The 22,352-nt window shown below is 45.2% G+C and overlaps 1 protein-coding gene across 9 annotated transcripts in view; it reads right to left on the bottom strand.

The window, feature by feature from the left end:
• PALM2AKAP2 (PALM2 and AKAP2 fusion) overlaps positions 1-22,352 on the bottom strand; it is a 372,804-nt gene that overhangs the window by 182,389 nt on the left and 168,063 nt on the right. The gene's annotated exons all lie outside the window — the stretch shown is intronic.

Genomic DNA, 22,352 nt, shown 5'->3' on the forward strand with positions numbered 1-22,352 from the left:
TGCGGGAGGCAGCTGATTCATGTTTCTCTCTCATCTTTATTTCTATCTTTCTATTCCTCCCCCTTCCTCTCTCTCTAAAAACCAATAAGAACAATAAATAAATAAAAAATAATAAAAATGAAAGAAAGAGCCAATCTTAATCAAAGGAAATATGCTGCTAAGAAATGGCTGGTGGCCAGTATTCTGGAGAGCCTGCAGTCACCTCCCTCTACCACCCAAAAGAGAGGAGATGAATTGGACTGATACAGTAACCCCTACTCTTCTGGAACTTTCCTCAGTTTTCATAGCCATCCTATATATATTTCCTGAAAGGGAAATTTCAGCACTGCCTGGAGACTCTGGGAATATTCCACAATAGCAGCGACCGTTATGATTGGGGGAAGTCTCAGCAGCTGTATTCTTTCAATGAAATGATCATAATAAATTAACTTTTATTGAGCAGTAAGTCTGTGCCAGGAATTGAGCAAAGAATTCACATGGCTTATTTTATTTTACCTTCCCAATGACCCTAGGAGTAAGGAATCCCCATTTTACAGATGAGATCATTAAGGCTTGAAAAGGGACTAGTTTGCTATTGCACAGCCTCAAAGCAGGATTCAAGCCAGGATGTCTAACTCTAGACCCTGATCCTGACCATTGTGCCAAACCCTTACCATATGGGCTCTACAGTATTTCCCATTTTCCTGCCTGTTAAACATTGAGTGCCGAAACCGGTTTGGCTCAGTGGATAGAGCGTCAGCCTGCGGACTGAAAGGTCCCGGGTTCGATTCCGGTCAAGGGCATGTACCTGGGTTGCGGGCACATCCCCAGTGGGAGATGTGCAGGAGGCAGCTGATCGATGTTTCTGACTCTCTGTCTCTCTCCCTTTCTCTCTGTGAAAACTCAATAAAATATATTTAAAAAAACAAAAAAAACAAAAAAAACAAACAAAAAAAAACATTGAGTATGTTGGCATACTGGGATGGCACCATTATGCAGCAATGCCTTTGGGGTCATGAGGGATGGATGTCCCCGCCGAAAGGACTGTAGACTATTGTGCTTCCTGAATTGTTTGGTCTGAATTTATTTGTTCACTCATTCATTCAATTTTGCTTTTGGTCTCTTTCCCCTCTGTCATGCTAGAAGCTTTGCTACGGGTCTGTGCCTGCCTATACTAGTCCTCTCCCTTCTCCTCCTCCCCTCCCATCTTCTATCTGCTGCAGGAAATCAGCTAACCAAGTCTGCTAGACTAAGACCTAAATAGTTCAGAGTGAGGTCTTCTGAGGGCTGAGGAACCCAAGACACAGGCATGGATTTATCTAGGGATGCACTGTACCCCGCTGAGGCCTTTTCTGTTTCTTTCCTAGGCATCAGAAAAACAGCCTCTGGATGGATGAGATTTTGTGTGTGTGGGAGGCGACCAATGGATGTTTCTCTCTCATATAGATGTTTCTCTCTCTAAAAATTAAAAAAAAATTTCATAAAAGAAAAAAATTGGGTGATTTTAATTTTGTTTAACATGTTCCCAATTAAAAAAATTAATATATTATTTAAGCAGAATAAAAACAATAAATTGCTTTTTAAAAATGCCTTGCCCTGGCTGGCATGTGCAGTGGTTAGAGCATTGGCCTGAGAACAGGAGGATTTTTAAAAAATATATCTTTATTGATTTCAGAGAGGAAGGGAGAGGGAGAGAGAGAAACATCAATGATGAGAGAGAACCATTGATTGGCTGCCTCCTGCGTGCCCCTTACTGGGGATAGAGCCCGCAACTCTGGGCATGTGCCCTTGACTGGAATAGAACCCGGGACCCTTTGTTCCGCAGGCCAACACTCTATCCACTGAGCCAAACCAGCCAGAGCAAACAGGAGGATTTTGGGTTTGATTCCCCGTCAAGGGCATGTAACTGAGTTGCAGGTTCGACACCTCCACCACCCAGTGGGGGGACAGTAGGGGAGTCAACCAATGATGTGTCTCTCTCACATGATGTTTCTCTCTCCTCTCTCACTCTCTCTCCCTTCCACTCTCTCTAGAAATCAATGTGGGGGAAATATCCTCACTCCTTGGGTGAGGATTAAACAATAAAAAATTAAAAAAAATTTTAAATGCCTCCTTTGGCCTGCTGCTAAGAAAGCAGCTTTTCACAGGCTATGGCCCGGGAAAGGAGCCAGGGCCTCCACTGCTCTTGTGTCAAGTGAGGGGTTAAAGGGTAACTCCATCGATTTGCAGGCAATTCTACCAATATTTATGAAGATTGTTTGGCTGGACTTAGAGGTAGGCATTCTAAAATAAACAAGATCCATGTCAAAAACGGCTGGCTTAAAAAAAATAAATAAAAGGCTAACTCCAAATAACTTGCTTCTGCCGGTGAAGCAGCCCGAGTGGTTAAGAATTCTCAGTGACCTGGTGCCCACTGGCTGGCCGACTGTCTCTGCAGCCTGCCCTGGCACTATGGGTTTCAGGGCTCTCAGTTATATAGTTCAGGTGATGAAGATTTGGGTCATGATAGTAGGTAACTGAGAAGGAACAGGGAGGGAGAGAGAGAGAGAGAAAAAAAAAAGCAACGAAACTAGACTTTTGAGATAAGAACAACTAAGTTTCACCCAAAGGAAATGAATGCGGGAAATCGACAGCGTATGTAAGTCTAAGCAAGTCAGACCAAGTAGCAAATTTCTCTGCAAATGCACATGTGGGCTTGGGCCAGGTCCTCGGGCGCTGGATGGCCCAGGCCGCTGTGTTTCTTTGGGAAAACTGAGTCCTTGGGGCCGAGGAGCATCCCAAGAAACAGTGTTAGGGGTTAGTAAGAGTCATCCCAGACGGGCTGGAAATGCCACTGTTTCGTAGTTTCATGACTGAAATCGAATGCAGTCTTCCCTGGAGGAGCCAAGTAGGATATTGCTGAGCTAAAAATAAAGAACGGGCAGGAAGTGTAATTTATACACAAGCTTTAGGCTGAGACAGGTGCACATAACAGCCTCTGACCAGCTTGCTCAGTTTCTTCGGAGCGAAAAGCAGACTGTAATAGGCGGTCAGGAAAGGTGACAGTGCAGCTGTGTAGGTTTAATTTACTGGAGCTGAAGTTGTAAGCATGGCCGAACGGTCTTATAGAGTCTCCCTAACCCAAACAGACCGTCTGCACAGGAAATACAAAGAGTCTATGGCTCTGGGAAGAGCATCGATCATTCTCTCATTTCAAAATCCATTTATGCATGCATCCATCCAACTGCTTGCAAACACCTCTCTCTATCTGTCCCTGGGTTGAGCATCAGGGACAGAGAGCTAAATCAGCCACAGTGTCTGCGCTTGAGCACTCTCGGTCAAGTGAGGAGAACAGCCAGGTAAACACATAAATTATATGACACCCAAACACGGCCGTCGTAAAGGAAAGAACGATGTGTTGTGGATGTATCAGCTCTGCCTGGGAGTGTGGCTGGACGGCAGCCAATTTGCCTGCCTGCCCAGTATCTATCCTCCCTTTCCTCCATGCTAACAGAATCCGCATTTTGTTAGGGGTAGCAACGGGCTCAGCTGAAAATGTACCCATCCCAGCTTCCACTAAAGAGAAGGGTGGCCACAGGGCAGCTCTGACCGGTGAGATGTAAGTAGAAACTGTTGGGGGAGACTTCTGGGAAAGCTCCTTAAAAGGAGGAGGGCTGACATCAGTGGCCTATGGTGCTTTGTCCTTCCCCTCCTTCCTGCCTGCAGGGACCTGGTGCGAGAGTGATGTATGAGTTTCCAATTGCTGCCATAACAACGGCCACAAATATAGGGCTTACAACAATATAAACTTACTATCTTCCATGTCTGTGGGTCAGAAGACTGACATGGGTGTCGCCAGACTATAATCAAGGAGTTGGTAGAGTTGTGTTCCCTTTCGAAGGCTCTAGGAGGGAATCTGTCTCCTTGCTTTTTTAGCTCCCAGAGGCCACCCACATTCCTTGCCTCATGGTCCCCCTTCCTCCATATCCAAGGCCAGGAATGGTGGAACTCTCTAACCGTTCTTCCCCAATCCCATCTCCCTCTGACTCTTCTGCTGCCTCCCTCTTCCACTGTGAATGATCCTTGTGATTATATTGGCTGCCGACCCAGATAATCCAGGGCAACGATCTCCCTATTTTGAAGTCAGCTATTTGGAGACCTTAATGCCATCTGTAACATTAATTCCCCTTTGCCAGTATTCACAGCCTCTGGGGGTTAGGATGTGGACATCTCTGGGGTCCATTACTCTGCCTGCCATTGGGAATATGATGCTGAAGGCGGAGCAGTGAGCTTGTGGCCATAGGGGCAAGAGTACACTAAGCATGGGTGAGTGCGCAGGAGGAGAGAATCTGTCTGGGTCTGGGTGGCATCCTGGAGGGCTGCACCCGCTTTGGATCATGGGCTCCAGATTTCTTGTTATGAATTTAAGCTGCTGTTGTGATCACAGGTGAATCCAGCTTCCAACTGATACAAGGTAGCGAGAAGAAGGTGACTGAGTAGGCTATATGTGAGCGGGGCCATTTTCTGACCCCTCATTGCATTATTCGAATACTTAGCCTTCTCTCTTTCTCATTATATCTCTCTATCTCTGTCTTAATATCTCTGTTTCTATATCCCAGGTAAAGTGTTTGGGAAGAAGAATGTTTGTTTCCACACAAATAGATGCTACAAAAGTCACTTTCCATATTTCAGGGAGACAGTGCATTTGTTTCTATGGTGCTCCCCAAATATTTTTCATTTGTGATTCAACTTGCAAGGAAACAGCTTCCGTTTATTTAGATGAGTGTATCTGGAATCACTGCAGATCATTGGGTATCTTATTGTGAGAAAAGGTTAACGGCCCTTAAATAAACAGAGGATTTCCACTTCTCCTTATGAAAGAATAGGACCTTCCTTGACTGTAAGGTATCAGTGGAAACTCAAGCTCATTTCATTTCTTTTCTACGTCATCACTGACAGAAATGTGGCCAGAGAGGAGAACAGTCCCTTCAAGATTTACTAAAATACAGCTCATATCCTTTCCCTTGTCTCCACCACCTCCTTCCCGAATTTCATCAAACTGCTCAGGCTGGAAGTTCACACCCTCCATGCTCTGCTCTAACCCCGTCCCAGCCCTACACCTTCCCCTGTGTTCCAGCCAAAACAGATTACTCGGGCTCCGTGAGAAAACCAGGAATGACTGCCCACTGCCAACTCCATCTACTGAAAATACACCTAATAACAAAGACCAAACCCAGCTCTGTCTCTTTAGTAAATTAGTTTCCCTTAAGTCCCCTCAACCTAATGTGTTCAGTCCCCATCCAAATCCCCACAGCATCTCCAGCCCTCTTGGTACCTGGGATACCCCACCTGGTAACAGAGTATTGGAAATGTGTTTATCCCCCCAACCTTACTACCTCTCTCCCAAGTACAGATAAAATATTGTATTTTATTCACTGTACCTCAGATTCTTCTCTGTACATATTTGTTGAAAGAATGAAAAGCAAGGTAAAGCAACAACACACTTTTAAAGGATTCTATAGTGAAAGTAGCTTGGAGGTGGCAATATTAAGTATAATTTTTCAAATCTTGCCTTGGTTTTGCTAATTTCCCTCAAAATATACTAATTTATATACCTCTTGAGAAAAAACAACAACATTGATATTAGATTGATTTATTGCTTTATCTAAATATACAGCTGGGACATAGTAACATTTTTCATTAATAATGTTGGTTTAATCAAATTTAATCCTGAATAGAGATGAATGAAAATTTCTCTCTCCATAAATTTTCCTTAGCCCCTGGCAACCAGCTTCCCTCCTTCTCTTGTGTATTTATTCCATCTGGAATCACGTGGCTCAGAATCTGGGCAGGTTGATTTCTGCTACGGGAATGATTTCCAAGCTTACACTGAGCATTGATTCCTTGAGTGTAATTCTTGTTTGAGTCTGTTTCATCAGAAATAAAGAGTTTTGATTACATGACAGTGAGATGATCTCCTTTAAACAGTACACTTCTCAGTAGTTTAAACTCTTCCCAAGAAATGTCTCTTTTCACAGGAAGAGAAAAAGTCTCATCCAGCCTTCTTACCTCCAGCCTGCGACTTGGGCACGCTTCTGAAGGCCAACACCTCCACCTGTGCACCTGACCTTGTGCAGATTCCTCTGGGATGGCACTCTATCAATTTCCCCCTTTCCCCTGTAGCTTCAACCTTTCACCAAGATGCCTCCTTCCTTTTAGTCCATAAGAAGAATCAAGTCCCTCACACTAAAAATAAGTGAACTTCTCTTGAACCTGCATCCTGTTCAAGTTACTGTTGAATCTCTCTTCCAGATTTCCCCAACAGCACTCGCCTCTTGCTGTCTCAACATCCTCACATCCCAACCACCCCTCGGCTTATTCCACTCTGCCTTCTGCCCCGCCACTCTGTTGTATACGGTCTTGTTAAAGTCCACACCTGCCGAATCTAATGAAGACCCTTCAGTGTGAATCAGCTGACTTCATTTTTAAAAACATTGTGCAGCACTCCTTCTCTGCCTTGGAGCCCATGACACCATATTCTCCACATGGGCTTCTCTTCTATCATTTCATCAAATGTTCATTTGGTTCACGGTTCTCCTCCTCTTCCTTCTTTTGTTAATCCTCACCTGAGTATATTTTTCCCATTGATTTTTTAAAGAGAGTGGAAGGGAAGAAGGGGGGAGAGAGAGAAAAAGAGAAACATTGCCACAAAAGAGACACACTGATTGGTTGCCTACTGCACATGTCCCTCCCGGGGCCAGGGATGGAACCTGCGACCCGGGTACGTGCTCTTGCCTGGAAATCAAGCCCACGATCCTTCCATGTGGGGGCCAATTCTCTAACCACTGAGCAACTATCCAGGGCTGTTCACTTCTTGTTCCACACTTTATCCCTGGAAAATCATGCCTAGTCTTTTGCTTTAATTCCCACCCACATGCTGACATCTACCCAACCTAGATATTCAATTTCTTCCCTGAACTCCAGCTTCCATATACAATTGTATTTTCAATGTCACCCCCTGAATGCTCCACACATATTTCAAACCCAACATATGCAAGACCAAACTCATCTTTCTGCATAAAGCTGTTCCTCCCTCAGGCATTCTTTAACTCAGTTTTTGATACCATTGCCAATCCATTGTACTTCAGATGGAAACAGGGTTATCATCCTGACCTCCCACTTGCTCTTCTCTGATAATCACCACACACATGTATTAGCCGCCAAGCCCTGCCAAGTAGCCCCACAGATTTCTTTCACATCTCTTCCTCTTCAGCCCTGCATGGGCTCTCTCCTTCTTCCTCCTAAATGCCTACAGTGACCTTCTAATCAATTGCTTGTTCTACCTCTACCCAGATTCATCACCCTCAAACCCAGATTGTGCCTATACAATTGCACCCCCCTGCTGAAAACCCTTCACAGACTCTATGCCTTAAACTCCTTAATCTGACACACTTTCAGCTTCTCACTTACCTCCAGCAACAATGAGTTCCTTGTAGGTCCGGCACACAGAGTGCTCTTTCTTGCCTCAATGCCTTTGCTCATACCACCCCCTCTGCCTGGATTGCCCCGGTTCCCGCTCTTTCCCTCCTCCTGAGTAACTATTACTCATTCTTTAAGAATCTGCTTAGGTACTGTCTCTTTCTGGAAGTCATCCCTGAGACCTTGCCCTTCCTCCTTGCTGCCATATCTCGTGGATATATTTCATCACCAATTTTATTCCATTGTATTTTAATCAATGGAATTAAAAGCTCTTGAGGTTAATAGTCATCTCTTCTTTATCTCTCTTTGACATAAAAAGCATCTACCTAGCTTGCTTCTAGCAAGGTACCCTGCTCAGGTAAAGTTCCCAAGCAGTGTTGGTTGAGTAAATGACTGATTGAGTAAATGCATAAATTGTTTCTCAGCTGGAAGTAGCCTCAAGATGGACCCTTTGACACAATTCTTTCAGTCAAATATGATTCTTAAAAAACAACAAATGCAAATGAATGGCAATTCTGGACTTAGTGAAAAAGAAACTTGTATCACTTCCTTTCTTGCAGATCAGATAATGTCAAAGGTAACTGCTCTGTCTTCCAGGCTTTTCATTCTTTCCCCCAAATATCTCCAATATATAATTTCACCTGACCCCGTGTGTGTGTGTGTGTGTGTGTGTGTGTAATGCACTGCTCCTATTTCCTCTGGGGCTCACCTAAATAAAACCACAGGTGGACGACACAGATATGCAGGAACTGGGCCAGAATGATGGATAGTCTCAGCATTAACTTTGTTTCGCCCTATGATTCTCTTTTGCGTTCGCCCCTTCATGCAGGAAGCATCCGGTGTGCATAACTGATGGTGAAAATTGTGAAAAGTGTTTATGTGGCGCATTCCCCTCTTCCAAATCCCTGTTTACTCACTGTTTGTGCCTAAACAGCACTCGGCGATAGCTTTCCTGCTGAGCTCGACTTTCCCGTTAGCCTCTGTGTGTGCGCATGTGCATCCACACAGCTGCAGCCACAGCTCTTACAAATGGCCACCTTGGGGATAACATGTTTGCCTCCTGTCCACGTTAGAGGTCACTCAGGAGAGACTGATGGAGTTAATACCTTAGTGAGACATTCGTAAAAAAATTATTCAGTGTCCAACAACATAGAGGTAAAAATAGCTAACCTTTCTTGGGCATTTACCATTAGACAACCTGCTGAATGGTTGGTAACCATCAGTCACTCTGAACTCTGCGCAGTAACTGCTACCATAATCCACACTTGCTAGATGACAGCCCTGAGGGTGTGAGAGTCCAGTGTCTTGTGACCCAGCAGCAGCAAGGGGCAGAGCTGGGATGTAAGCCCAGGTTTGCCTGTTGCTGGAACCTGGGACGTTAGACTGCCCTGTGCTGCCTCCTTCCAAGAGCAAATGAAACTGCCCCCAACTCCAAAGGTTTCAGGATTTCCTCTTTCCAGTATAGAACTTTCTTTCCCAACATCTTGATCAAATGTTCCTGCTCTGGTGGAGGCCTGAGCGGACTGGGAGCCCCGCCCACCCTCCCACAACATCCTTGCCTGGGGTCAGCCTCTGCACAGAACAAAACCTGGTCTGGAAGCCATTGCTCCCTGAGAGTGGAGCGTGTCTGGTGTATTACTTTGGCTCCCACTGTGCCTACAAGCGTGCCTTTGGACACAGCCAGTGCTCCATCCACAGGGATGTGGTTCTGAAAGGGAGCATCCCCACCTGTGGCTGACGCCTGGACTCCCATGAGCTGCCTGGACAGGCCACCAAAGGATAACAGCTCCTCAGGCCTTTCTGTCTCAGAGGGGCGAATGCTATCTATCTGGAAGGCACAGGTGACGGTTCAATTGAGCCTGAAATAAACACTCAGAAGGAGGCTGGCCCGGGAGCTGTGGCAGGGGCTGGGAGGCTTGATAATCCATACGGATCTTCCTAAAGGGACCTTCCTCTTAGGATTTATATTTTTCTAATCATGTTTTCCATGCACGACATGGCCAGGGAACAGCTCCTCCTTAGTGGAGAAATTTGTCATCCCACTGGGATAATCCCCAAGTTATTCTAAGAGTTCCTGCTCTGAACAAATCAAGCCAATCAGGAAGCTCCTCCGCATGGGCTGTGCCTGCTGATTGTTTCCCGCTTGGACGCTTCCTGCTATTGTTCCCCCACATGTTCTCAGAGGCTCAGCCACTGAGCCCTGCCCCTTCCCCTCAGGAGCCCCGGGCTGCAATCAGAGCTTTGGGTGGAGGTAGACTAGGCTCACAGATCAGGCACCTGGACGGGAGAAACGGGACTGAAATGAAAATAGGGGTGGTTAGAGCCAAAACCACAGCACTGGGTCTCTGGGGCCTTGGAAGAGAGGTTTGAAATGTTCTGGATCATTCATTAGTTGCTTGTCAAGCATGTGTTGAGCTAATATTGTAATAGTTGCCCAGGCTCTACTTTTGGGAAAGTCATCATCTGCTGGAGAAGGCAGGTGTATAAACAATTACAAAGCAGCACTCAGTAGAGCTCAAACTGGAAGTCCAAAATGCTACGGGAATGCAAAGACCTGAGCTTGGCTAACGCTGCTTAGGGAGTGGGCAGGGCAGGATACAGGGGCTTGAGACATTTCAGTAGGATCTTAGAGGTAGAGAAGGGCTTGGGGGCCTTCTAAAAGGGCTCTGAGGCAGAAATGTACAAGAAGGTTCAAGTGAGTGAGTGAGGCCCTCTGTGGGACTGGGTTATTTTACTTGTGAATAATGGGAAGAGAGGAATGGGGAGGAGGGGGGTGGGGGGCAGTCCAGGATAGAATGGCTCTTGAATGACAAAGTGAGTTTAGATTTGACCCTGAAGGCAACAGGAAAGCATTTAAGTTTCTTGTTTGTCTGCCTGTTTATTTGTTTTAAGGGAGTGATTAGAGTAGCTTTGTTCTAGAAAGACCACACTGGCAGCCATCTGGAGAAGAAATGTGGATGGGTGATGGGTAAAAGGTGCAGAATGAAAGCAAAAAGATCCATTGGAGTTGTCCAGGCAAGAGATGAGGAGCATGTGTTTGGCATGGACAGTTGTGGGAAGCAAAAAGAGAGGTTTCATTGATTGACTTTTATGTTGTAATGACATTGCGGATTTTCCAAGTCAACCTTTTTGCACTACTATGGCCCCCCAGGTTGGGCTGAAAAAAAAAATGAGCAACACTAAATTGTGAAACTATAAGTAAAAGTAGACGGAGCTAGACCAGTGGCTAGAGTCTGTATGAGGTCAGCAAGACCTTCAGCTTTTCCTTCCACCCACCTTTCTCTGGACCTCTTCCCTGTGACTGCCCAACTGGCAGAGACACCAGACGGCTCTGTTTCTTGGGGAAAGGGAGGAAGCACAGCTGAAGCCAGCCATTTCTGCTCCCTGTGATGGTCGAGGGTAGCAGTTTTCAACCCGTGCACCATGGCACACTGGTGTGCCACAAGAATTTTTAAAGCATGCAATACCTGACTATTTAGTCAGGGGCACTGACCTCTTTGCCCTCAGATCATCAAACAAAGAAACGACAACAATAGTCATCCAGTATGAATGAATAAAAATGATACTTTTTTTTGTCAGATTGGCAAAAAATATATGTTTTGGTGTGTCCCAGAATTTTAGTAATTAGTTTCTGTGTGCCAGGAGATGAAAAGGGTTGAAAGTAGCTGATCTGGGGTACAGTGTTGGCCAGGTGAGGATGGAATGAGGATGAGCCCACCTGCTTTGAGCTCTGGGACACCAGGCTTAAGGCAGCTGAGTGAGCCAATGTCCTACTGAGGCCCTGTGGAAGGTAAGGAAGTCATACACACTACATTATCATGGGGGTTTGAGGCAAAAACTTTATGAACTAAAAATAAAGCTACAAATATTCTCTCTGATGAACTTGATAGACTTATCAACACCGATTCTGTTTTACAACAGTTTAGTGTATTGAGAAGTCAAAGGAGAATGATGTCTATTTCTGGGTTTTCAAATCTAGAAGGAAAATGGAATTCTTCTCATGCCAACAGCCTACCAAAGAGAACCTTAGATACAAAAGGATTCACATATAGGGATCACAGCCTGGGCCAGAAATGAAGCCAAATTAGAGAAGATCTTGGGAACAATTCAAAAGCATTTTACATCAGGCCCAAAGAATAACATTCTTTACTTGTGTTTTTAATTGAAGACCTCTCTCAAAGAGATGATCAGATTGGCCATTTGAAATGGGAACCCTTGGATATAGAAATAGTAGTACATTGTGTTCCAAAATAATAATTAAAAAAACCCCAAAATGATCCACCTCTTCCTGGTGGTTTGGCTTGTACAGAATTGGTGCTGGCCACCTATCTCCCTGTTCAGCTGTGGTCCCACCCCTGAGTGGCCCCACCATTGTCTATTATTTCTGGATCCTGAAGCCAAGGGAGAACTGCCTGCTGAAAGCACAGGGAAACCTCACTGCAACTCTCTAACGCAACACAGAGTTCAAGACAGACCAGATTTGTTGCTGACATGGTACAGGCGCCTCAGAATGGGCAGTCTCACTCAGAGGCATGATATGTTTTTGTGTGAATGAGTGAAGGATCACAAGCCGCCTGGGCACACATGAGAGTTCTCATATTCCCACAAAACCCAAATGATCCTAATAATAATAATAATAATAATAGCAGACATTTGTGTAATGCTTTAAGAGCTTACAAAGTCCTTTCACAGCAATTAGGGATCGTGTGGTTCTTTTTCTATATTGCAGATAAGAAAATTGACAAGAAGGGAAAAAGAAAAGTCAGAATCCAAATACCTTTCCTGTCCCCCAACCTGATTTCTGCCAAGTGTCTCCTGATTGTTTTGACCAGCAGGAGGCAGTGCAAACCAGCCAGCATCAGGGGGTCCGGCAGTCTGCCACTTACTGGCTGACATCCTGGGTGAGCACCTCACTTTCCTTAGTCTCTGTTTCCTTGTCTATAAGATGAATATAATGATGTATATGGAAGAGCTAATTCAAAGCTATGGAGACTGAGTCAATATTTAAAATATCTCCGACAACTGCCTGCCATGGGATAAGCACTAGTTAAAATGTTTATTCTTCCTTTCTCTTCTAGTGATTTTTAAAAAATTGAATTTAAAAATTATCTTGCATGTGCTACTTTACAAGACAAACAAAAACATGCTTTTTTAATAGAATAAATTCAAATTAAGCTTCTTAATCATGTGGTTTGTGACCCATAAGATAGATTTAAGAACACACATAGATCCATGTTAAAACAAATTATCCAAAAAATTGTAAGTCCTATCACTTGAATGCTAAAAGAACAATTAAAGAATTGGTTATTGACTTCAAGAATGATGTAAGATTGACTGTGTGTGTGTGTGTGTGTGTGTACATACTGAAAGAAAATCCAGAAAATTGAATTCAAGTTCTCAATGTGGGAGAGATTTATGTGCACCTGGGGGGCCATCTAGTGGCAGGTGGAGTCATATTCCACTAGCTGAGGTCCTATGTTAGGGATTTAGGTAAAGCATCTGGGAGGAAATTGCTGTGGTTCTGCAGATTTGGTACCATGTGGCTACTTCAGAAGAGAAAGCTCAATATATCAATGTTAAAATGTCCATAATTTCGAAGGCTTAATTCTTTGTTCTTGCAACAGTGTACTGCTGTAGTGTTGGTGCAGAAGTCTCCATCTGAGCCACGTAACCTGTGGACCCTTACTTGTATAATAATGCTCTGGATCAGGGAGAGAAACTGGTTGAGAAGGTCCAGAGGCTCCAGCCTTCAGGAAGCAATGGCTGGGAGTATTTGTACCATCTTCCTTGAGACCATCGCTTTTATAGGAGCCACGTGATATAAGACACCATCCATGGACTACAGTAGATGTCCCAAAAAACCAATTGTAAAAAATCCAACCAGTGACCCTGTGGTTCAGTATGGCCAACCTCTCCCAACACATATGTCCTCCCTACCACTGAAGGCCAGTCACTGGGCTGACATAAGACCTGTGGCTCTTCTAGCTTCTGCAAAGCAGCAGGGAGGCTCTGCAGAACACACTTCCACCAAGCCTCCTCCCGCCCGTAGTCTGACTCTTACACTTCTCCAAGAAGTGTGTCCCTGGTCCTTCCCCAATAATCGTGGCCAGGAGTGACATTTGGCTCACAAGGTCAACCACAAGGAGAGGGTTCATGAAGTCTGTGAGGTTCTAAGTGCTGAGAGTGGTCCTCTGTGATTTCAGGAACCCCAGCAGCCAACACAAGGCCTTACACAAAATGGACCCTGGGCGTCTATGAAACTGAGTAGGGGCTTGCACCCGTGTGCATGGCTTGCTCTCCCATGTTCTCCTCTCGTCTGGGCCGGGTTAAGGGTATAGCTGTGCTCCCTTTTGGACAGGGACATCCTCCTAGAGTGAGCGGGGCACATGCATCCTTGGGTTTCTAAGTCCAGCCAGGACCAAAGGCATAGTAAGTGTCTGGGGAGAGACCAGCGCTGCTATGAGACTGTGGGTACTTCTACTCTGAGGGCTAGCTAAGGAGTAGCTGAGCAATAAATAAGCTCATAGATGTGCTCCACCTTTAAATGAACTGAACTCAACAGAATCAGCAGATAGAACATAGTTCAACAATAACATGTCTTACCTGCCTACAAGCATGGCTTTCTGGGGGTATCCAGCGACTTTACCGCATTAAAATGATGGTTTATTATACAGCGTTCTAGGGACCCAGTGTAATATAAAATGATGGACAGCTGAATTGACTTCATAATGAGAGAATGCTACTGTTTTGATCTCCTCCTCCCATCAAGGCTCTGCCTCTGGCTAGAGAGAAACAAGACCCACAGAGGACAAGCTCTCTGCTGCTGTGGGGAGAGAAAGACAAAGGGATACCAACAGGAGCAGGGAACCCACTGGGTGCTAGGCGTTGTTTAGACACTTCGCATGTATTAGCTAAGTTAAGCCTCACCACAGACAGAGGAGATACATATTATTGGTTCCACTTTACAGATGGGTTCCACAGCTTGCCCAAAGTCTCATGACATTAATGAGGAGCAGAGCTGAGACTTTAGACCAAGGTCCGTTGATGCTGAAGAACATAATATTTTCACTGCATCTGTAAGAAGTCCCTGCTCAGTCTTTCAGAACCTCGGGGGAGAAAGAACCCCAAATTCATGGCAAACTCTATTCAGGCCCAAGACACTGCTGAAATGTCAAAAAACAACAACAAAGACACAGCTGAGCAGGTCTAGAACTCTTTCCAAGGTTGACAGTTTCCTTTCACGGTGCAGCACTGCTTCTACCTGGGAGCTCTCCAACTCTGCCTGATGCTTTCCCTGGCCCAGGCCAGATCTTGTGGTTCTTGAATGATCTGTCTTATGTGCTCTCTAGTGCCCTGATCCATCCTCTATTGGTAGACTGTCTTCTTCCATCCTGCCTGATTCCACTTAAACTGGCCACCTGCCCAGTTCCCAGTCTACCCTTGATTTCTCTACCCCCTGCTTTCTCTATATGTAGCATTGAACCAGCATCCTAACTTCACCACTGGGTTTATGACAACCCCCCTACGCTGGAACTTTTAATCACACTCCATGGCCTCTGGGATAAATTCTAAGTTCCTCAGCTTGGCATTCAAAGCTCTGTCTGATGTAGCTCCAGCCTGCGATTCTAGTCCTTTCTCCAGAGCTGCTTCTATAGTTAGGTCTGTGGTTATCCTGCCTTCAAAGTGACTGCAGGTCCTGTGTGGAAGGACCATCCCATGGCCCGTATGTTTGGACCATGGCTCCTGACGAAGAAAGTGACTCTGGGAGAGCAGAAGTCAACTGTTCACTGTCCTCCCTGTTTCCACGCTTTCCCTCCCTTCCCTGGGAGAGACAACATACCAGACAGTGACAACATCCATATGGAGCCAGGCCCCTTCAGCTGTTTACAGTAGGTGGCTGAGCTGTGAAGAGCCAAATGAGCTTGACAACCAGCTGACATTGCCAGGGTAGCTCCACGCCAACACCCATGTGGCCACCGTCTCCTAATGGTTGCATCATCCAGTAGGATATGTCCAGCGCTAGCAATGGGATCTGACTTGCAGCTGAAGGGGCCAAGGCCAAGGTCCCCATTTTCCAGTCTGGTTCTGTCTAATGATACCCATGTGCATGGGCTCCATCTCAGTGACAGCCATTCAGCTCACATCCCCACTCAGCCTTCACAGTGCATCTCCTGTAACCCTAGAATTTCCTTCTAATTCATTGAGGCAAATTCAGCTGGACTTAATATCTTTTATTTTTTTTTAGAAGTGGAACCATCACTGCTTTAAAAGATTCAGTTATTCAAGTTCTGAGTTGGGGCCACAATGTGCTGTCTGCGGTCAAAGTTCACTCTCTCTTGGTGGTAAGAAATAATTCTTGGAAGGGGACCTTCTAATATCAGATGATGAGAATCATGAGTAATGGGAACATAAGTCCAGAAGCTTCAGGTCTCTGAATACCCCAAGTTAAAGGACCTGGAAGAGTTGTCTCCCATGTTAACTGAGTGGATAATAGGTCTCTAGAGCAGCGGTTCTCAACCTGTGGGTTGCGACCCCTTTGGGGGTCGAATGACCCTTTCACAGGGGTCACCTAAGACCATCGGAAAACACATATATAATTACATATTGTTTTTGTGATTAATCATTATGCTTTAATTATGTCCAATTTGTAACAATGAAATTGGGGGGTCACCACAACATGAGGAACTGTATTAAGGGTTGCGGCATTAGGAAGGTTGAGAACCACTGCTCTAGAGGGTAGTGCATGTATCATGTCCATCTCTAACCTGGCTCGGACTCCACCAGCAGGGACTGTGCCCTGAGAGAGCCATCTTCCCCCCTGCCTGACTCTACTAACACCGTCGTGGCCAGGATGGTGCTGGCAAAAGGGAAAGCCACTCAACTGTAGACTCTCCACTCCCTTCTTTAAACTAGGAGAAATGTGCATCCCTCAGAAATGCTGGAAGTTAGTCCTGCGTGAAGGCCGAGGGCTCAACAAGCCAATCGCTCTTAAATGATGTTGCAACCCTGGAGAGTCTTAGAGAATGAAGAGCCAAGTTTTACTTCTGCCTTCCCAGACCTAAACATCTCTCTGGGCCTCCTCTTGCCACCTGACAAAAATTCTTAGCATGTCCCCATGAGAGCAATCTTATTCTTGTTCCTATTTACAGATTCAGCTGGGACATTAACTGATTTTCTCAAGGTCAAAACCAAGAGATGTGTGTGTGTGTGTGTGTGTGTGTGTGTGTGTGTGTGGCTAATATGAAAATGTCAGTGTCTCAGAGTCCTGTCCTCAGAGCAGACTACCCAGATGGGAGGCCTGAGTTGTTTATGAAATAGCTGCTCCCAGGGAAACCGTATCGTTCTAGAGTTTTCATTTGGAGTTTGTGATTCCTTGTCAGGAATTGAGATTGCTTTTGCATTAGCTACAGGGAAAGAACGGCATCTCTCTCTCTCTCTCTCTTTCTCTGCCTCTCTCTCTCTCTCTGTCTCTCTCTCTCTCTCCCTTGCTTTTAGCGTGGGAGAGCACAAGGGGCGTTTCTCTAAGTGTCCTAGTGGTGGAGGAGCCGCGTCAGCCTGCCTAAGCGTGTCTGCTCCCTGTCACAGCCTGTTCGGGTCCTCCTGGTCATGGAGCAGCCAGGCGCTTTGCCTGTAAGAACTGCATATTGTAAGATCGTAGGCTGTCCTCGCTGGAAAGGACCTGAGAGACCATCCACTGCCTTCAGAAAGCACAGCTGGTGAAGACTGTGGCAGAAACCACCAACACGGCCCTTGATGTTTGCAGTCCACCGAGCATATAGAAGCATTAGAAGTGACCACGTTACAAGCTACAGGGGCAGAAAAATACTATTTCAAAGCTTTTTGTAGAGGGGAACCCTGAGGGATGGCAATCAGAGGCCAAAAAGCCCGGGACCAGCTGCCAATTCAGTTGATTTTGCACAATTCCTTCAATTACAGCAATTCTTCTATGGGCTGGAGAACGTAAGCATTCCCCAAAGGTGGCTCTGATGTGGTCTCAGTGTATGGATGGAAGTCTCCCGCTATTTTCATAGTTCTGGGCACTTTAAACCCAATGTTCCTGGCCAATAATGAGGCAATTAGAGTGAAGGAGGCAAGAAGCTTGGGAAACGTCTGGCAGCGGGCTCTGCCACTGAGAAGCACACACGCAATGTTGACATGCCTGAGAGCAGTTCCTCCCTTACCTGTCTCAGCTTCCTAAGCTGACCACAGACCACAGGCATCCAGATTGCAGAGCCTGTCAAGAGCGACTTTTCTGTGTGGCCAGGGACCACAGAGCCAGTGGAAATAGCAGAGCACATAATTTTCATCTCAAAGGAGGATCCTTGTATTGATGAGAGCTGCTCCAGTGTGGGCCTGGGTGTTACTTTGAGAGGAAGCGAGTGCCCTGCTACGTTGGGCCTGTGGGAAGAGATTGTTTATCGGCTCCCACTCACTGGGTTTATGGCACCTTTGAACTGTCATAAAATCACTGCCTGTACAAAATCAACACAGCACTGGATGCAACCATGTCTTTTTACCTCGGAACTGACTTCCGTGGCTCAGTGCTTCTGAGAAGCCTCGTATTTTCAAGCAACTGAAACACTTTGTCATTCTGCACCGAGAATCATTATTATCTTCGAAACCTTTTGGGGGTTCTATATATATTCTGAATCACTGGATGGGTTACTTTTATCTTAGTATCAACACCTGTAACTCCAGGCTTTAGAGCAGTGGTTCTCAACTGGGGGCTATTTCTGCCCAAGGGGACATGTGGCCATGCTTGCAGACGTTTTTTGATTGTCTTGACTAGGGGCAGGGGAGCAGGTGGTGCTAGTGGCCTCGACTGGGTAGAGGTTGGAGGTGCTGCTCAATATCCTACAACACAGGACAGCTCCTACAACGAAGAGTTATCCGGTCCTGGATGTCAACAGTGATGCTATTGAGAAACCCCGTCCTAGAAAGATGAAGGAGGAAGCAGTAACAGTAGCAATGCTCTTCCTTGCTGACAGCCTGCTGTAGTTGGCACTTCACAAACGCCCTGATCTCTACAGGTCACAACTCTTCATTATTATGCCCAGTGTACAGGGGAGGAAATCAGTCCCAAGATTACATGGTTTGTCCAAGACCAAACGACTGGGAAATGCAGAAGTAGGACTCAGACCAAGGTCAAACTCTAAGGGCCGAGCTCCTAATCAGCATGCTGTGCCGGGAGCCCTTTACGTAACCACACAGTTTCCAACAGGGACTTAGGCTGTACACATGCAGCCAAGAAAGTGGACTCAGGAGCAAAGGGCTTTGGAGGGGCAAAGGAACGAAGCCTAAAATGGAGCCTGTATTTCCTGAAGGAACCTGAGGTGGGCAGTCCCACCAGTCACGATGACCACTCACAATGGCCCAGGCCCAGCCCCTTGCACATCTGGGACACTGCGTCCTGAAGGAGCATGTGTGGGGCCAGAGGAGGGAGGGGGATGTTACCTGTTCATCCACCTGCATCCTGAGGTGAACTTCATTGTGATGTCACTGAATATCACAGGTCTCAGAAATGTTTAGCTTGAAATAACTTTTGTTGAGATTTTGGACCATGTGCTTTGGAGTTAGGCAGAGCTGAGTTCAAAGACTCACTCTTTCACTGATGAATAGGGTCGTTTAGGCAGCATGTTGCTTTACCTCCTAAGCCTCAGTTTTTCCAATTGTATTATGGATGTCATCATGATCACTGCTACTTCATGGGAGTGTTAGAGGATGAAATGAGAAAATTAAGGAATTAATGGGGGCCAAAAAGCTAGGTCAGTACCCAGAACAGAGTAAGAGACCAATACATATTAGTCATCTAGTATATATAGATATCATCTAGTATATCTAGTTTTATTTTGGTGAAACAAAAAGAAAGGGAAAGAGAACAAAGTTGGATTGCTGAATGTGGCTATGTGGGGCGGGGCACAGGCTGGGAGGGCACAGGTATGGAATGCCAATGTGGAGGCTCCATTCCCCGCTGAGAAAAAACAGTGCATCATGGAGTTAAAAAATGGCAAATAGGAAGAGCACATTAAATCCCAAGCAAGTGTCCATTGCGATTCCAATGAGCATTTCTGTGGTTGCCTTTTCTAGAATAGTTATTCGTGGGTGACTGTCTTCTTGGTTCCAAAATCCCATAATATAACACACACAAGCTTAGGCCTGATTTAGACCAGTCTTCTGCTCTGAAACTTAAGAATGTGGAAAAGTAGATGAGTTCTGGTATCCATCAGACACCAACAGAGGCACTCAGGGAATCTTAAATTGGAAGCAGAAATGAGCCAGCCCACTTACATCTTGAATTTTCTTTCAAAAAGTTACCCTCTCTGGCTTTGCAGCTGGGACCTCAATATTTTATTCAATGAATATTTGATGTGACATATTTTAGAACTGACAGCTGTTCAGATGAATGAGTCACCTCTGTGATGAGTCAGTTACACACGGGGCTTTTGTTTCCTGAGAGTGTAACCTCTTTCCCCCATTCTAGCCTGCCTTCAAACCCATTTCCTTCCACAACAGTGACTTTCCTCTGCACAGGTATATTTTTCAGAGAACGGATTTCTAACCAACCTCTCCAATGAGAGGATTTCAGAATCCCGGAGCTGAAAGATCCTGAGAGAACTCTCACTGAAGAGATGAGAATACCAGAGAGAATGAGACTCTCACCCAAATCACACAACAAATTTTCAGCAGAGCTAGAACTAACATCTTGGCTCTGTGACAGCTCATTGCATTTCCATGTACTACTTTCCTGGGGTAATTCCACGGCAGGGAGCAAAATTCCCCCATATTTCTCACTAATCAAAGAAAGTTAAGAACACTATATTTCAAACACTTGACTGAAACATGATGACATGAGAAAAAGAGTCTTAAGTGGGAAAATTACAACGCAGTCAGGCCTTGTTGATTGGAGCAGACGTGAAATAGAGCTAGTGTGGATCCAACTGTCTAGAATCTCCAAAAGCATCAATATGAGACTCAAGTGTGGCCCCCCGGGGACCTATCACATACCGCGATGGTGTGGACAATGGTTGACAACAGGCCCAAACCAGAAACCATCCTTTGGGCTTTCTCAATATGGTGCTTCAATGGGAAGTAAGGCATACAGAAGATGTGACATTCCAACTTTTTAAAAAAGAAACATTTTTAAAGAAATCTGTACAGATGTTGCTTTCAGCAATTATGACTTTTCTTCAAGTCTATTTTACTTCTGGTCTCCAGAGAGCCAGGAATATAATCAATAGACGGCACCATCCTGACGCCGCCCCAGGAAAAGTTGTGCAGAAGGATGACAACCTACTTATCCATTAGTATGACCAGTTCTCTCCTTCCTCTCCCGTCACTCGGATATCATCACTTCAAGGCATAGTGCTCTCAATGTCAACCAGAAGTCTTTGAAAAATGGTGGCATTTTCTGGCCTTTGGAAAAGTAGCCGGATTTCCTGACCTGTATAATTTTTAGCTTGGTAAGTCAAGGATGTTTGTCATCAAGTTCAAATAGAAGCTTGGCTCCACCATGGGGCCTATGGCAGAGAACCTGAGCTCTATGCCAGATAGACAGCTCTAGTCCCAGCTACAGGAGTCCCAAAGCAGGTTTCAAATTTCCTTGAGTCAAAGCACGAAGGTTTAGAATCAGCCTAAAATCAAGGGCCAGGGTTGTCTTGCTTTATCTATTTGTGTGAAATCAATTTTCTTATAAACACTATTTACTTCTCACTTCCCTTGGCAATGTCTAGGTATTAAAATGGGATTTCATTTTATGATCTATTTCTTTTCCATTTACAACAATTTTTCTTGAGCCTGACCATGCAAAAGTATTACTTAGAGCATTCTTTATAAAAACAAATTACAGGGCTTGTCACCTGGGTCACTGAATCCAAATTTCCTGGAATGAGGCCTGAGAGTCTATATTTATAAAAGCGTCCCAGGTGATTGTATGCCCAGGATTTAATGGTCTAATTACATATTTCCTTCCTTCCTTCCTTCCTTCCTTCCTTCCTTCCTTCCTTCCTCCCTCCCTCCCTCCCTCCCTCCCTCCCTCCCTCCTTCCCTTTCCTCCCTCTCTCCTTGTGAGCTGTTATAAGCACTGCATATAACAGTTTGGGAAGAGAGACAACATTCTCAGTTCCAAAGTACTAACAATTACAATGAACATTTTGGAAGGAAACATGCCTGTAAACCTGGCTACTGGCACTATAAAGAATTTTAGAATCAGAATGAGAAAGATGGGTATGTTCTTTCTTCTTGAAGGTATCCAGGAAAATAGACATATGTTTAATCCTCGTGCTTTAAGCCTTTATCATATTCAGAATGGCCCAGACATAAAATATGAAGACGTGGCCTACATCCTATGTACACTTGAAGTTCTGAGTTACATTGCTACTATCTTTTCTTGTTCTAAATGAAATGACCCAAATTTCCTTTCATCTTCCCTTGTGGACATCCTCCCTGTTCTCTGAGTTCTATTCTCTCTCTTGCTACTTCAGGTTCTTCATGTTACTCTCAGTTCAACAGGGACCAAAATACCTTCAGGCCACAGCTGTACTAATATGCTTCATAGTTTGAAAAGAGTTCACATATCTCTTTAAGAGAATCTAATTTGTTGCTGGGGAGGGACTTCGACTAGTGGACTGAAATCTAAAGATCTACAGATTAATGTTTTGCTTCACAGTTCTAATGGTTTGCAGTTCTAATTTCCGTTAGAATTTCTTTATTGAGCGGTTCAGCTGCATCTGATCTGTAGCCAGTTTCCAGATTCCTATTGTATAACAATCAGATTCTGAATTTCATCTCGAAGTGCACAACGCTGCCCCACCCCAAACCCGAACCGCGGTTCTTGCCATGGACACTGTGCCCAGGCCCCCTGGTCCCTAGGATTTTCCAAATTGGACTGGAGAGTAAACTCCCAGGCCTGCTCGGCC

Source organism: Myotis yumanensis, unplaced genomic scaffold (assembly GCF_028538775.1).
Source record: "Myotis yumanensis isolate MYYU_CA2020_CCGP unplaced genomic scaffold, mMyoYum1.0.hap1 SCAF_12, whole genome shotgun sequence".
NCBI classification, from domain to species: domain Eukaryota; kingdom Metazoa; phylum Chordata; class Mammalia; order Chiroptera; family Vespertilionidae; genus Myotis; species Myotis yumanensis.